This window comes from Mustela lutreola, chromosome 4 (genome assembly GCF_030435805.1).
Source record: "Mustela lutreola isolate mMusLut2 chromosome 4, mMusLut2.pri, whole genome shotgun sequence".
In the NCBI taxonomy this organism is placed as follows: domain Eukaryota; kingdom Metazoa; phylum Chordata; class Mammalia; order Carnivora; family Mustelidae; genus Mustela; species Mustela lutreola.
Window position 1 is genome coordinate 173754565 of NC_081293.1, and position 18242 is coordinate 173772806.

Consider the following 18242-nt stretch of genomic DNA (forward strand, 5'->3'; position numbering starts at 1 on the left):
TAACAAGTCTCTGTCCAGTTGGCAGTTAGAAATGAGTAATCCTTTGTATGCAAATCTAATACCAGTCATTGGGAGCCAGTCAATGATCTGTTTTTATTCAGTCTACCCCAATGGATTGTCAGTGTTGTAAAATTTGGCACTATCTGTCAAGCATGGTTTAGTACCAAGCAAAAATCTGCAGTACTGAGATCCTTAAGTGGACATAAAGCAAAAGAAAAATAGTATGTCTTTCTTTGAAGTTTTTTGAAAATTAGTTGGCCTTCCAATGTATACCATCTGTACTCTAGCCTTTGTCTCAGTTCTATTTTTGTGTAAGCTCAATTTTAAAAGGGAGGCCCAACAAAAGATCACTGAATATTGTTTCAGTGGAGACAGGAACTTTCTCTTCTAAGTACAATGTGATATGGGGTTTTAGATTTCTCACTCTCTGGTCTGTTGTGGGTTTTCTATCTGCAATGTTAGCTAACAGTAAAGTACAGTTACCCCAGAAACCAGTGGATCTATTATAAGGAACTGGTACCAAAGGAAGCTGGGTGGCTCCAAATGGAGAAGTGTGTTTTCCATTGCTTTAGTCCTATGCATAAGCTTATTAGCAAATTGTAGCCATGTATGGGACTCACATAATGGAGTGACTAAAGTGGAAAGCATTAAAATTAGGAATAGGGTTCTCATAATAACTTAGTTAAAGCTTTATATAAGCAACAATGGAAATAAAATGTCCAGAAAAATAAAGAACAAAATAATGCACATTAAAGCATTATAATCTACAGTACTATTCTGTGAATCTTAGGTGAAAGCTGTCTACATACCATCTAGTCATCTACTTGGCCTAGAGAGCTTGAGTTTAAATTATCTCCTTCTGAAGACTGTTTGCCTCTGGAGCTATCCAAAGAATCTTCATCTTGAGATCTTTGCTAAGGACCATCTTCTAGCAATTCAAAGATAGTTTGTGCCTCTTTATTTGAGAGACATGAATCCAAGAATCCACCACTTGGAATTGTTTTGCTAGTCGTGAACAGTACCAACTGGACTCTTTCTAGAATACCCGATCTCAGGTTTTAGATCATTCTAGCATTGTTTAGAAGGAATATAAGAAAAGATGGCTCAACTCTCTTGATCAAAATACTGCATGTATTCCCTGAATCTCCTGCAATATTGGACTATTTTTTTTAATTAAATGGAGTCCAGAATTGCAAGTGAGGTTTTAGATATATGAGCCAATCATTATTAACTGATATGGGACCATCAATGAATCCCAGAGAGAGTTGATCTCAATGGGAATATCTTAAGACTTAGAAGTTTGAGAGTCTCTGAGAAATTTGCCAGTTTGAGTTCTACAGTTCTGTTTGTTCTTTCTTCCTTTTCTAGAGCTTGGGGGCAAAATGAACAGTAAAGTTTCTAAGTGGCAGGATTTTGCAAAGCTTTTAACAACAGTCACAATAAAATAGGTACTCTTGTCACAAGAGATAGATTAGAAATTCCTAGGTCAGGAACACAAAATTAAGTAATATTTTTGATACTGTTTCTAGCTCTCCAGGGAGAAAATGCTTCAAAAATCTTGAGAATAAGCAATGACCAGAACATATTAAAAATCTACTGGGCCAATGCAACAGAACAGAAAGCTCAGAAATAAACTCATGCATAAACAATCAACTGATCTTCAACAAGAGTGCCAAGTATATACAATAGGGGAAGAATAGTCTCTTCAGTAAATGGCATTAGGAAAAGCTCTCTGCTTTCCACATGTGAGGATACAAATAGAAGCAGCGGTATGGAACCAGGAAGAGAGCCTTCATCAGAATTGACCATGCTGGTACTCTAATCTCAGATTTTCTAGCTCCCAAAAATGTGAGAAATAAACTTTGATTGTTTAAGCCACCCAGTCTATGTTATTTTTGTTATAGAAGTTAAACTGAGATAAGGACTCTGATTCTCATCACCAATTCTTATGTGTGGGTTTTTTTGCACCACACTAAGAAATTTTCTGACACCAGCTGGATATTCTACAATTCAGTTCAGTTCTGACACAAGCACCACCAGATCCCCCTTATATTAGGAATCTAAAATAGTCAAACTCATAGGAGGTGGTTACTGGGGGCAGGGTGGAGGGGATGTTGGTCAAAAGCATAAATTTTCAATATGCCTATAATTTTCAATTATGCCTATAAATTTTCAGTTATGCCTATAGCTAACAATACATCCTTAAAAACTGCTTAAAAGGTAGATCTAATACAGCATTCTTTAACCCACTGAGCCACCCAGGCATCCCTTTATATAGTATTTTTATCACAAAAATAAATAAAGCAAGAAGAAATTTGTGGAGGAGATAGATATGTTTATGGCATAGATTATGGTGATCTTTTTACTGCTTTATCTGGAAACTCATCAAATTGTATACATTAAATATGTACAGCTATATGTATGTCAATTACACCTCAACTATGAATAGAGGGTTGAAACTCTCAGTCCTACCCCCAATTTCCAGAAGGGGAGAGGGCCTAGAGCTGGCCTAGTGTTCAAATTAAATTTCATCAAAATCATCAGAACTAATATCTTACTATAGTCCCTCTTGACTCAATGACAAACACCTACTTATGATGTCCAAGGGCAATAGCCACAGTAGCTAAACTAATGGAGGCCTATACCATCTTGGTTGGTACTATATGCATGTCAACCATAACTTTATTCATGGTTGGTCCCCTTGGCAACCAACCCCCAACCATAGGTGCTTTAGAAAGTCACCTCATAAGTATAACCCAGTTGTATGGAAAAGGGCTTCTTACTAATAATAAGACACCCATTTCACCTTTATGGCTCTGAAGTATTTTCAGGAACTGAGGACAAGAAACCAAATATAACAAAAAAAAACAAATACAACAATGTTCCCATTGTTCTTATCTCTCAGGAAATTCCAAGAGTTTGTGTTATTGTGAGCCAGGAACAGTGGGTAAAGATCAACTATATATGAGAAATGACCAAATATATATAAGAAATGATCAAACATGTATTTCTTATATATCACAATGCTGCAGTAACAAGGCAGAGTTCCAGAAAGAATAGGAGGTTTACAAGTCTGATTAAATAATAAGAGAGTTCCTTTAGAGGCTTATGAAAAGTGGGAGGGTATTTTGTTTATTCCTAAAAGACAAAGTCAAGTCACTATTTGGGGAGCTAAAAGAATAGAAAAAAAAGAAAGAGAGAGAGAGAGTGAGAAAAGAAAAGAAAAAGATAAAAAAAGAAAAAACAGAAATAAGAAGTTGGGCCCAAAGCAATATCCCAAGTTGAAAGTTCAAGAAGTCTCAAAGGATTACTCTATTTCTAGATTGAGAATCTTGGGTTGCAGAAGTGTGATGTCTTGATCAGATCTCAATGGGCCTCCAAGATTGTCAAAGAGCAGCTTACTATTGACATCACCAAAATAATCTCTTGATGAGACAAAGCTGAATTTCTTCTTCATGAGATAAAGGTGTAGACTTTCTGATGTGGGGGGTTTGTGGAGAGAGGGTTGAGTTCAAAGTTGAGAGATGCATGAGATTTTGAGACTGGTTTAAGACAGCCTTTCAACACAGAGAATTTCATTGATACTGTGTAAGGATCATGATATAATGGATTAGAACTGGTGAAAACAGCAAGGTGAAGTTTTCTAGAGGAGGGTTTCAAAGAGTCTCGAAGAGTAAAAATCATTTGATGCTATCAATGGAAAAGTTGAGCAATCTGATATTTATTTAATTTGGTTTTCTGGTAGCTCTCAGAGCAGATAACAAAGCTATTTGCAAATTATATTTCTTGAGCAAGGGTTTCCTGAAATAATAGTCATGTTGATAAAAACAGTGAAATAGTAAAATTACGTTAGTGAGGACAGCTGAATAATGGACATACTAATGTAATGGTAAACTGTCTAGTTGCCAAATTTTTCACTTCTCACTTTTATTCTCTCCCATAGAACAGTCTGTTTTCTATAGACTCCAAGAGCTTTGAAGAGTGGGAGGGCATTTTGTTTATCAGTAAATAATGACTGTTCTTAAGAACCCATAGAGATCACCATCTCCCGTCTAACCCGTCTAAAACTCTACAAGAGCATCCTCACTGGGCTCCTTCCTTCCACCCTCGCCCTACTCCAGGCTACTTTCTAAGATGTAGCCAGAGTGAGACTGTGAAGATGAAAAGTAAAACACTTCAGTGTTTTCCCACCTCTGTTAACATAAAAAGTCAAATCCTTACCAAGACCAACAAAGCCTCCTGGTACCATCCTTAGAACCCATCCTACTGTATGTGCCTTAGAGGGCCATTTTGGCTTCTTCCCCCCTGTACTACCTGCTGCCCCCACCTGCCCAACACCAGATGAGGAGTCTACAAGTTAATGGAATGTGCATAACTGGAGACTACAGCCCACTTACAGAACACACCCTGGTTTTCCTAAAGGCCCAGAGTTCCCTGCTCAGGTAACTGCCAGCTTGCCTCTAAGTCTGCCATCTATTCTTGTATATGATCCAAGACATAGACCCAAGAGGTGGCTGAGAGGCAGCTGTTTGCAGGGGTGAGAGTGGATCTTGGAGGCAATGCTCTGGGATGTCCATGTGTACATAATATCTCAGGATATAGAATAGAGCTGAAAATGGAAAGAGAAGGGTACAGACCAAGGACAGGGGCCAATTCCTTATTCATCAACCTGGAATAATGAATCTAAGAATTCTACATTTAAACCTGGACTCCTGGGTATTATAAAAGTTAAAAAAGGAAGCTAGGACATGTTTTATTTAAGAGTATGTTAGCTTGATTTATAACCTTTAAATATTCAGACATGTCATATATGGGCCTCCTTTTGCTTTTGCCCCTGGTCTCACATGTGTTAAGTGTGAACTGCCTCATAGTTAGTGCATCTCCTACTACTTTCTTCCTCCTTCACCCTGCTCCTATGGGTTGCCTTTTGGTTACTCAGTCATACCTGGCCTGCTTCTACCTCAGAGCCTTTGCTCTTAAAGGTGCTTGTGTCTGGAATGCTCTTCCTCAGAAAACCAAAAGCACTGGTCTCAAACATCATTTACATCTCTCCTCAAAGAGAGATGTAAATCTCTCCTCCCTAAGGAGGCCATCTTTGAAGAGATGACCCACTGAGCCACCCAGGTGCCCTGAGTGATGTTAATTTTTTACTCATTTAAAATCCTCCAAACAAATGACAGTGCAGTTTCTCAGAGATGTACAGAGGTTGGTGAGTGAGGGAGAAGAAGCCATTTGCATGGACTAGTGCTTTAAGTACTTTTTATCACTTAATACATAGTATGTGGGGGGCGCCTGGGTGGCTCAGTGGGTTAAAGCCCCTGCCTTTGGCTCAGGTCATGATCCCAGGGTCCTGGGATTGAACCCCACATCGGCCTCTCTGCTTAGCAGGGAGCCTGCTTCCTCCTCTCTCTCTGCCTGCCTCTCTGCCTACTTGTGATCTCTGTCTGTCAAATAAATAAATAAAATTAAAAAAAAAATACATAGTATGTGGGGGCAATGAAGCCATAAAAGCTAAAGAGGAGAGAGAGTTGCTACCTGATATACCACATAAAATAGAGATCATAATATATGCATTTATATAAAATAAAAACGGGAAAAATAAGAGGCTGTCATCTTTAACTTTCATGTGTGTAATTCCTATATTAAAAATGTAATGTAAGATATACTTTATGGGGCACCTGGATAGAGCAGTCAGTTAAGCAGCTGACTCTTGGTTTGGGCTCAGGTCCTGATTTCTAGGTCATGAGATCAAGCCCTGTGTCAGGCTCCACGCTGAGCACAGAATCTGCTTGAGACTCTCCCTCTTCTTTTGCCCCTCCCCATCCCCCCAGAACAAATAATTTTTTTTTTAAGTGTACACTTTGGGATGCCTGGGAGGCTCAGTAGATTAAGCATCTGCCTTGGGCTCAGGTCATGATCCCAGGGTTCTGGGATCGTCCCGCAGAGGCCTTCCCGCTCAGCAGGGAACCTGTTTCTCCTTTTCCCTCTGCCCCTCCCCCCACTTGTGAGCTCTCTCTCTGACAAATACATAAATAAAATATTTAAAAATAAATAAATAAAAATTAAAAAGGGTACATTTTCTATGAGCTCAAACTTTGAAATATAATAATATATTTAAAATATGAAGTCATAATGTTATTTATAATATTTATGATACAACTTATAATATTTATGGTATTTCCAATACTCATAATACTCAGAATATGCATATAAATAATTGAGATGATTTAGATATTTGGTATAGGACTTTAAAACCTAAAGGATATATGGCAGCTGAACTAAGTACTGGATATACGAAAATATCAAACTACTTTACAGTCCCCTCTGATAATCTATTACGGATGACATAAAGCTGACTCTGGTTTTTCAAGATAGATACACACACACACACACACACACACACACACCCTTTTCTTTTTTAACATTTATCCTTAATGCTTAGTCATTAGCTGATACTTCATAAATATTTCTTAAATAAATAAATGAAGTAGAATTGTCTAGATTAATCTGGATCCAAAAAAAAGATAAATATACAGAAACAGAACAGAGAGACAAACACTGAAAACAACAAAAGGAAAAACACAAAATGACTGCTTTATTTATTAAAACAATAGAAAAGGGTGAAGAAACATACATTAAAACACCCATAGTTAGGAGCTAGAAGCCTCGATTAAATATATATATATTTTTTTCTAAATTGCATTCTGAATTAGTATCAAGTAATTTCCTTGACTTTTTAAATTTGCATTGCCTAATTAGGTTGTATAGGTTCCCTATGAGGAGGCTATAATTAACTCCTGTAGATTAAACGTTTGCAAGCACAATAAACATTTTATCACAGCTTCCCTATCACTGTCTTACTCCAGAGTTCAGCCATTATCTTTCCCTCTTTCATAAGAAAAACACCCTTAAACCAAGCCCCAACTTGCTTCAAAAGTGCAGAAACATCCTTTATGTGCTGTCCTATGTCGAGTACTGAGGCATGGGCCTTGAGGCTTTATGTTCCGACCTGAGAAAAGTTTAGACTTGTATCAGGGATTCCAAGGTAGAAATCACCCTCATTTTTTTTTTTTTTTTATATCAACTGGCACACTGATTGTTATCTCCCCTGAACCGTGACTCATCAGTGACTAAAAAATAGAAACAGTTGCTCAGGAGTTCTGGCAGATTATTCAAAAAAGACCCATCTTTATCCATCATCAATTTCCACCCCACAGTACAGTCACAGTAAATCCAAGATGTGTGCAACAATAAAGTATAGGCCTAATGCCTACAAAAATGACCTCTCCTGGGTCAGGCAAGCTTCAGGCTCCAGTGCATTAATTCTTCAAAATATCAGTAATTTCTGTTCACCCATTCAGTTTGAAATGCACAGGAATCACTTTGGGAAAATGAACAAGTCATGGCATGATTACAAATTATGAAACATTGCATTTCTCCTTTCTCCCCTCCAGCCAGTAAGCTCCAGGAGAGCAGGGACCGTGTCTGCCTTATTTACAATGTATCTGGTATGAAGCAGGCACCAGATAAATATTTCTTATTTAAAATAACTAAAAGGATGAATAAAAAAAAGTCTTTGCTAGCAGTTCTCCTTTAACAGCGACAAAGATACTTAAATCATACTTAAATATGGGAAAACTATGTGTCTGGCATCTCTAATTGGTGGCCATGAACTGAGAAGGACCAACATGGCACATGGTAGGTCTCCAGGTAATTAAGCAGCCCCAGCTTCCTATTTGTATTTCATCATGGCTCTTTTTTCTTTGCCATAAAGCCTCAGAAATGAGAGTCATACAACCAGTATATCTGAAAACAAGTAGAGATCTCCTAAGGCTCTACCTGTAAAAAGAAAGTCAATATTTTGGGGGCGAAAAAGGTACAGTGTCCTCTTATTTCACACCATAACTGATTTCTGAACAGCCAGTTTCAGGTGACATCTGACTATAAATATTTGATATACCCATCTTAACATTAATGTCTGAGGTTTCTCTTGCAAACTTCATGGAGGATAACCTAAGCTTTTGAAGCATTTGGTTGTCAATCATCCCACTGGCTTTGGGGAGTATTTCCCCAGAAGTGAGATCTTTGGGTTATGAGTCCAAGGAGAGTTCCATGGGAGTAGGGAGAGAAGGAATCTTTCTTTAAAAAATGACAATGAACATTAGTGTAATTCTGAGAAGTCCTGCAGTTAGAAGTTTTATTTTGTTAAGACCAGAATTTCCAACCGAAATTTATTTAATCTGGAAATTTTCTTTTAAGTCAATTTTTTTTCCAAAAAAGTCCATTTTAAGTCAAAATTTTCTTTTAAGTCATTTTAAGTCAAAATATGTATACACCTATCATAGAACAGTCTTAAGATAGTAGCACTAGCACAGACTGCTTTATGTAGTTCCGTATCTCCAAAATCAACCTTGTTAAACTTCGTGACAAATAGTGTTATGTTGATGTATTTTTTTAAATGCTTGGATCAGGATTATGAGACTATTTTGTTCATTCTAAATGTTTGCCATGTTGTCTTAGAAGTCTTAGTCCATCTCTCTGTGGGCAAACTGGAAATCTTACCAGGGTCCTACCTCTGTCGTTAAACAAATGTTCAGTACCTGGAGACGCAGTGTGAGATTATAATTTAATGTAATCCCAAACACAGGAAAATACCATGGAATGAAGGACAAGAATTCCTGGGAATTTCCTGGGAAACCCGGGGAAATGCAAATAAGCTTCATTTCCTCTTCCAGACAAATGACGTGAATATCCAATCAAAGTGTGCTTGGTGATAAAGGAAAAAGAGGAAGCCTTGGGCTGTCCATGTGAACCCAACCAGTGCGCTGCCTTTATTAAGCGCCTACCAGTGAATGAATCTATATTTTAGCCTCCTTAATAAAATCACTATATAAACCAGTTTATGATTTTCTTTCTCCGATCATTGCAGCTGGTCATTACTGAGAACGATGATCTCAGAGTCGGCTGTTCCTGCCAGAGAGCTCGCACACAGAGAGATGCCTTTGTGAAGCCAGCCATAGAAACCTGCATAAAATTGGCCTTCTTTCCTTAATAGAACCACACGAACAAAGATGAGTTTGTTGCTGACTCAGAGCTGAAAGCTTTGTTTTGTAAAGCTCTTTGAATGTATTGCACTCTGCCAAAGGAGAAGGGCTCCTTCTTAAAAAAAAAAAAAAAAAAAAATGAAGAGGAACAGTAAGCGGAAACCAGACAACAAATCAAAGTGCTCACCCTTCGGATGGATATTTGTGACTAAAGTGGCCTGAAACTTTTTTTTTTTTTTTTTTTTTGGTGAATACTGGTCACATTTCACAAGCTGAATAAAAATGAAAGGAAAAGGAACTTTAATTAATGGGATGTCTTTTGATTTGCAGAGCAAAACTGCCAGAGCAGATGTACTAGCAAAGAGGATTAGATTGTCCCTTCTATGATGCACTGAAATTTTCCTTTTTCCCCTGTAGTAACCCCATTGAAGAGAGGCTGCCTTTAGTGTCTAAGATTCAGCACTGCAAAGAAACCGTTGTCCTTGGGCACAATGGGCCACTCTCACAAGACTAGACAGAATATGTGAGGAGAGAACTAATATCCCTTTAAATATTGGCAAGACAGTTTCAGTTTTACTATTTTTAAATGGATAAAAGAGAAATTTGTGATGCATTCAAAGTTGACAAAATATGCATTAAATTGAGCCTTAAAACATTCATGAATACCGTTCATCAATTTGAAAACACAAATTGAATCAAAAAGGACTCACTGCTAATTTTCCTTTGCTTTAATTTAATTAGTCCTAGGGTGTTTGGGAGGGTTTTTGTTTTGTTTTGATTTGTTTTCTGATTATTATTGAAATCTAAAAAGATAGAGCTACTTCCATTAAAAGGGAATAATTACCAGAATGTTGACCTTAATTGCCATCTGAGAAACCAAAATGATCTGTAAATCGTTCAGATAATAAATGGTGTGCTTCAATGAGTCTTAAGTGAGGGGAGAAATAATGTGTTGTCTCTTTTGTTATCCTTAATATGCTTCTGGGAGGAATAAGAGAAGTGCAGAAGTGCATTTGTTCTTAGTGTCTAGTGCCAGGCCATTTTGTATTTCTTCAGTTCTGGGAAAAAAGTAAAAGGGCAGAATGCTACTCAGCTGGGGTCTGATTCTACTGAAAATAGCTGTGGTTCTCTGCACAAATCAGGTTGTGGAAAGCCATGAATGCTGGCACTACCACAGAGTCACTTATTCAAGGGAAAAGTGAGGTCAAGCTACTGCGGAAGTGAAAGAAATAATCCTCTCTCTCCTTATCCTCCCTCTAGGGCTCCTTAGTATGAGGTGCAAATCTGCCCTAGGGTAGGGAGAAGTATTTATGCAAATGATTTCTCTGCACTCAGCTAACTCTGGGGTCCTCTATCTCTTTCACATCGATGAGGCTTTGTCTTCTGACAAGAAGTAAATATGTAATTCACATACCTGCAGACAACAACCACACAAATAAGTCTGGGTCCTTCACTCCCATTTTAATAGCAAAATTGTATTTGTGGGCAATTATTGCTCCTTAAGACAGAATTAATGTTCCTGTGAAAAGTAACTTTCACATTCTGGTCTAAGTGATTTTTCCAGTAACATCTATTCCACTGGGTACCAGTACAGGCTGACTGAACAGCTAATAAATGGTGACCCCATTCTTCCTTCTTCCCATTATCTTAAATTTCTAAGAGAGTGGCCAGTCTTATTCTGACAGGTGGAGCAAGTTCTGAAGTTTGCTTTGCCATATCCTGTATAACTGTATAATACATTGTTGGATTTCTCTCTTCCTCATACAGACCAGCATTGCCATAAAGTGTCATGAGGACAGAGCACCGTCATCCCAGGCCCAATCTAATCATGATCATTCGCTACATGTATATAAAGAGCATACATTTGGGAGGGGGCCCTGCATATAGACCAGAGAACAGCACTCCAGAAGATCCTTGAAAGGCAATGTAACATCAACTAATGTTTAAATGAATTTCAGACACATGGACAATGGCCCAGATACTGGTCATTCTGTATTCTCACATACCAGCTTAAAAAAATCCTAATGGCCTATAAAATGTCATCTCTCCCTTTGTTTATACAAAGTTACATGGACACATTGTGGACAAAGAAAACATCCTGATGTTGAAAACTTAAGTAAAAGAACATTGGACAAACTGCGTTGTATTCTTAGTTTCACCCTCAGTATGACCAGAAAACAGCTGGGAATCTTCCTTTGCTTAATATCTATATGTATATAACTAAAACCTTTTATTAACTTCACTGAATCCTTTCATTTCCAAGCTAAACGATCCCAGTTTCCCTGACCATTCTTTAAGTTTTTGTTTTCCAGATCTCTAATTTCCTTGTATGTGAACTCTTTCCAACTCTTGCAATCATTTCTAGGAGCATGTTTCACAAATGCAACTGGTTTCCTCCTCCAGGCTACAAGACCCCTTTTCATAGCTTCATTTCTGCAGTTTAAGCAAGTAAGTACTTAACTGTGAAACCACTGGTTACTGTGGAAGAAGCTGTTGGGGTAAGTAGTCTTACAAGTAAAGATCCAGGAAGTTCACAATTTCTTGGCAGATACAGATTTGTACCAAGTAGCCCTTGATTCAAGACAAAATGAAATAACTGCTTTAACAGAGGTTCAAGAAATACGCCATGGGTGGGCAAAGAAATACGTAATGATATTGGACTAAGGGACAGAGAAAGCACAGTCCATGTTTAGGTGGCCTCTGAGCTTGTATTGGAAAGGAGTAAGATTTTACTTAGGTAATGCATGATCGCTAAAGGAATGCTTGGTGGGTAAAACTCAGCCTTAAAATAGTCCGAGTGTTATTTGACACCTTTTCTGCAACCTTCTCAGCAGGATGACTGGTAGAAGATTGCACTCAAGCTTTGCCTGAGGACAAATGGGACTCTGACCTCCTCAGTCTATTAGTGGGGCCCCCTGGGTCCTATAAGCAAGGAGTATGCCTTTCTTGTTTTTCTTAATCTTCCCCCTTTCTCATCAATGCCAGGAGGTTTGGCAGATGAACCTGTTCAGAAATTTTTAATAGCAAGATGACATGAAAATGAGCTGAATGTTCAGAAAAGTTAGGTGATCCAGTATGAATAGTTCAGTCATTGAAAAACTGCGGGGCACCTGTGTGGCTCAGTCAGTTTATAATCTGACTCTTGGTTTTAGCTCAGGTCATGATCTCATGGTTCCTGAGATTGAGCACTGAATCAGGCTTTGATCAGCGGGGGGCTGTTTGGAGATTCTCTCCCTCTGCTCCCCCTGCTCCTTCTCTCTCTCTCTCTCTCAAATAAATAAATGAATCTTCAGGAAGGAAGGAAGGGAGGGAGGAAGGGAAAGAAAGAGAGAAAGACTGAACACAATAATTAATATCACACCTATCTGCTCACTTCTCAGGCACCCTATTTTTTGGCCACATTTCCTAGGTGGGCTTTAGGAAAGGGTGGCTGAAATATATTTTCCATAGTTCATCCCTCTCTGGTTTCCACATACTGTTTCCATGCTATAAAGTCCCCCTGCCCATCTCCAACCCCTCATCTGCTTGTTTTCTGTAACTTGCTCAGCTCCTTTAAGATCTGACTACCAATGTCATGTTCTCTGTGGCACCCATCTCAAACTAGATCCAAGCAGAAATGATCAGTAGCTCCACTGTGCTCTCAAAGCACTTCGCACTTACCGCGAAGGTCTCTTATCTGTACTTAACAACCTTGCAGCAGCAAGCTGAATTCACTAACATCCTTTTCACTCCCTCTGAAGGATATAGACAGTTGTCCACTGCCTACTAATCAACGATCTTGACCAGTGATCTCTCTCCAGTGTGGCTACATCCTTCTGCCTCTACTAGGAGGCATATCCCACCAAGAAGCCGTTGATTTATTCCCAAACTTCTTTATGCCATTTGTATTTAACACTTGAATTATGTATATAGTACGTAAGCCAGTAAATTATGAATGAAATGAAAACCAAATCACCTGGTGGGCAAGCCTCTAAGAAAAACTTCTATTGAGTTAGATATGGGTGAGACAATAATAAAAGTTTAAGGGGAAAAAAGCATTAACTGTAACTGTCTTTTTAAGTTTGTCTGTTTTCCAAGTATCTTTAAAATCTCATTTTACTTTAAGAAAATTGTAATTACTAGGAGTTATATAGAATGTCTTATAGGTTATGGTTTATGGAAGAAAGGGAAGTCAGAAATTCATTCTGTAGAGTCATACTAAAAGGAATTATACAAAATATTAAAAGATTGACCAATAAATGTATATTTATACAGGCTGAGTTGAAGATATATATGTATCATTTCATATGATATTTACTTAAATTCACTTTTTTTGGATAACCAACCTTTTATCAGTCCTAATCTAATGGGTAAATGGGTTTCTATTGTATCTCTATTGTGTACTTATTATGATAAGCGGCCATTGTTTATATGTCGGATTCCCTATCTGAGGGAAGGGACGGTGTCTTACTCATTGTTATACCCTTAATGCCCAGGAGATTATCCGACACACCTTGTTCCATAATATTTCTTCAATAAAAGTCCTAGGTCATCTCCGTTGATTTTTACAACAATTGGTAAACTAGCTAATGTGGAAATTATACTCATTCTATAAATAAAGAAACCAAGTCTCAGAGGTTGAGTGATTGCGTACGGACAAGAACTTGATGTAAAAGAAACCAAGTCTCCTATGTTCTGGTCAGAACTCTGAAGAGCTTACGGCATCATAAGTTTGATGGAGGAAGTTTGCTTTGGTGATTTCCAGTGGAAGCTGGATCTTGTCTCCCATGGGAAGTCTGACTCCATTCAGTGGCCTGTAAGAACCTATTTTTCCTTCTCTAACCAAGTCTGTGGAAGGCATGTGTTTAATTCTTTTGGTTACAAAGTCTACATAAGGGGAGCAAATTGATGAACTTAGAGTTCCAGAAAGGTTAGAATTTTTGGATCCCTGTTGTTGCCTTAAATCTTCAAAAGTCAAAAGGAAAATCAACACCCCCACCCACTGATCTCCCAAAAAATTCACTGAGAGTTGAAGCATTTGGCTTACTCATTCTACCTGTGCCTTCACTTAAGAAAATAACATGGGGAGAAACAATAATGGAACTGAGGGAATTGAAAACTCTCCTGAAATAAGAAGTAAATGTGAATCTTCAGTTCGCGAGCATCTGAGGAACTGTTAGCATTCAGGAAATCCAGAGTTGACGGAGTCAATGGGCAGGGCCCTCAGTGAGTAAAGACCCTGAGGCTAAGTCAAATGGGAAAGGAAGACTGTCTCAAGCGGAAGTGAGAGGAAACCAGCTTTCACCACTGCGCACCTGCCTTCTGAAGGGTTCCTGGTATTTTTGTTCTCTTCTCAACTGCGAAGACTAATCTGATATTAATCATTGCCATCTCAGTATGAATAGTTTTAGATTTAGAACAGATAAAGAGAAAATGACCTAGGCCTTCTGATTAAGAGTTTCTGGAACTACAGGAGCACGTTTGTAGCAGTAATGTTTCTGGATTTCATAACAACTACATAGAATTTGTGGAACAATATCAAAAGGTTGTTTTCAGCCTGCCTTAAGATATCTAAAAATCATTTCTTCTGTTTTTTTTCTTCTATAATAAAAACTACTGTTTTTTCAGCACTAAGTGACACGTGCTCTACATACAGGGTCTTATTTAATTCTCATAATAAACTGCCATTCTTCATTTACATGTCAGATACCTGAGCGCCCCTGACTAAAGAGAAGTGTGATGAAATATTGATCAGGTGACTAACCCCTGCTAATGTGTCAGCTAGCTAATTTGTAACTCTGGTGTTTAGAGGGAAAAAAAAAATATTTATTTACTTAGGATATATGTATATCCAGAGGGTAACTAATGGCAGGAATTTCAGATCAAGTAAATATGAATCAAATTTGTATTCATGCTGGCCTTTTGAAGGCCCTCAGATTAAACAAAGGAGCTGCCTCCTCTGTTTCTTTACAGAACCAGCTCTGCTGAAAATATGTTCAGAGGGCAGGGTGCTTCAGTAACCTTAGCAATGACATGTGAACACCCTCCCCATAGACTCTCCATGACTCATCAGAAAGTGCCAATTGGACAATTTTAGTTGAGGCAAGCAGCCAGCTCCCAGGCAAACTCTTGCCCACCCTTTTCTGTCAATAGCTGTAGAACCGGATTTAGAAGACGTGTGCCTCTAAACATTATGTAACTGGATGTAACAGCTCTTTAGCAATGATAGAGACATTAAACACCAGGAACAGCTATGCAGCTTGACACAGAAACTCAAGCAGTCTCCTGCCAAGCCCCCTCTGACCCCATTTATAGCAAGACATCTGCCACAAGGATATAGTAGAGGAACAGCCCTAGAAATACATTTAGGAAGAAACACAGTTCATAAAAGAGACACATTTGAGGAAGAATCAGAGTTCAGAGAAGATTTAAAAGCACTGGATCTTGAAATCATAGATCTTTGCTTTGTAGAATTAGTACTTTTGAGGACTTGACTTAAGTTATATGAACAGACCAGAAATAACATAGGGTACTGATAAAATTTTAAGAAGCCCCAGAACCCAGGAACAGGGTGAGTAAGGGAGGTGGTGAGGGAGTGATATTTAAGGAGAGGAGCCAGGAAGTCCTTGAAGAGGTGACATGTAAGCAGAGTATAATAAAGTTAGAGAGAAAACATTCCTGAGCACATTCTCCCAAAGTGGTATCTCTGAAAAGACACTAGGAAGACTATAGTAAAAAGTCATTAGAGGTGGCCATGTGAAATTCTTAATGGGAAGAACGTATGGAGATAATAATTGGAGGTCACATGGTAAGTCACAGTAAAAAGGTAGTAACTAAGGACAGATGTTGATATGTAATCACACCTCTCCAATCTATAGCAGCCTCCCCCTCACCCAGCATTAGGACACAGATCCAGGTGAAGTTTCTGAGTCATTCCAAATGTCCCCGATGCCCTGGTTTTCAAGGGCTTTCCCCAAGAACTGATCCAACTAGACTCCTCCCAACGGAACCAACTAAAGGTTAGTCAATGTTGTCAGTATTTTCCTCTTTAGTGATTCAGTAATTATTCATTTCATGATTAACCCTTGAATGAGTATTTTTACAGTTACCAACCACTTCTGATACCATGGTATTTATGTTTAAGGATTCCTTTTCCATGGTGCAAGTTCCTAACTTAAATGACATTATATACTCTTTCTCTCTACCAGTGAGTGCTGTTTTCGTCTAAGGTAAGACCCTCTTCTGATACAGACGAAATTGTTATTATGAATAAACAGACCATTTTCCTGAAACTGCAACCTTTAGGAAAGTATACAGGAGTGGATTTAGATGAGCGACCTATGAATGATTTTTACTAGGTGACTCCAGATATGGTCAAATAGGAAATTTCAAGGAAGAATCTGTGTTTGTTTCTGGAAATGTTCGGGATTTTAATGAATCTGAAACACATTCATTTGCTTCTCTCCAGCTTTCAGCTTACCAAGGGTACCTGTGGAATTTTATCACCTTTAATAAATTTATATCCTTATATAAACTTTAAAACTTAGTGTGATGCCCCCCATAGAATGCACTGTCCTCCTGTTTACTCAACAATACTCAGGACATTATGACTCATTTTAGAGTATAATCAAATACTATAAAATGTACTTTAGTTTGATACAAAAGAATAACAAGGGCAAAGATATATTAAGTATGCTATATGCTCAGTGCTCTACATGAATATTTTATTTAATCCTTACAACAACCATATTAGGTAGGTATGATGATCATCTCTCCTACTTTATAGATAAAGAAATTGAGGTATGGTGAGGTTATAGTAATTACCTAAATTTGCACAACGGGGTAGTATGGTCACTAGTTTCAACCACACTCACATGTACAACTGCCAAGCCATACTGCCTCCCTTAAGATAGTCCCCTAATTAAATTCTGAATCTCTAGAACTTTAACACAAATATAGTGTGTGATGTCTGGCACTCTAATCTCTTGATATTATCATATTCTCTCCTATGCCAGCAGATCCTTGTGAGCTAAGTGGGCTCTGACTCATAGCAAGCCTGTTTATGCAATTACACATCACCTCTATCATTGTAACCTGATATATTTTTTTTTCTCAAGTTTCTACCATCACACTGTTTATCAAGAAGAAACCCTTCATTCTTTAATGCTGCTGATAAGGTCATTATTCAAAGTATTAATACATAAACCTGAAGATAACTCAAGGGACATAGGTTATTTCCTATATTAGTGCTATTCAAAGTGCTGTCTGAAGACCAGCTTCCTGTCTATGAAAGGTTTTGTTATCCCTATGTGATGAGATAAGAAACTTGTGTCAGAATGTAATTCAACTCTATTCCTGTCTCCGTCGGTTCAGGTTACTATAGTAAAATACCATAGACAGGGTAACTTAGAAACACCAGAAATTTATTTCTTACAGTTTTGGAAATTGGAAGTCTGAGATCGAGAAGTGGGAAATTTGGTGAGAGCCCACTTCTAGACAATTGTCTTTCTGCTGTGACCTCACATGGCTAAAGTGGTAAAGGAGTTTCCTTGGGCCTCTTTCTTAAGACCACAAATCCCATTCATGAGAGCTCTATCCTCATGATCTAATCACTTCCCAAAGACATCTCCTAACACTATATATAATCTTAGGGGTTTGAATTTCAACATATGAATTTGGGGGGGATATAAACAGTCAGTCCATAGCAATCAATAAGCACAGTATCTAGTCCAGCTGCCATTTTCTTTTTCCACATTAAGAATTTCTCAATGAGGGATGTACTGAATTGATTTACATTCTCATGCAAGCTTTTTATTTTATCATGGGTTGGCACTTAAAGAAGCATGGCCCCATATTAGATGAAGCCTGTGGTTGAGTAAGCATTATATTTTACACTTGTCCCATTTAAATAAGTACAAAATGTGAGGCATATTACGTCTTTTCTAGATTTATTGACTCTCCTTTTTGTCATCAGTATATTCCCAAACATAAAATCAGGTTCTTCAAGCAGGCCAAGAATCTTTAGTTTGTTCATAGTCAATATAGCATTTTTATATGAGTAACTAGAAAAGGATCATCTGGTGGCCCAGAAATATTTTGACATACACATTTAAATTGGTAAAAGCCAACAGGGAAATAAGCGTGTGCCTATCTTTGCTTTCTTGTTAAGGTGAGAATCAAAATTAATACACATGGAATTTAAGAATTATCTTGAATTTA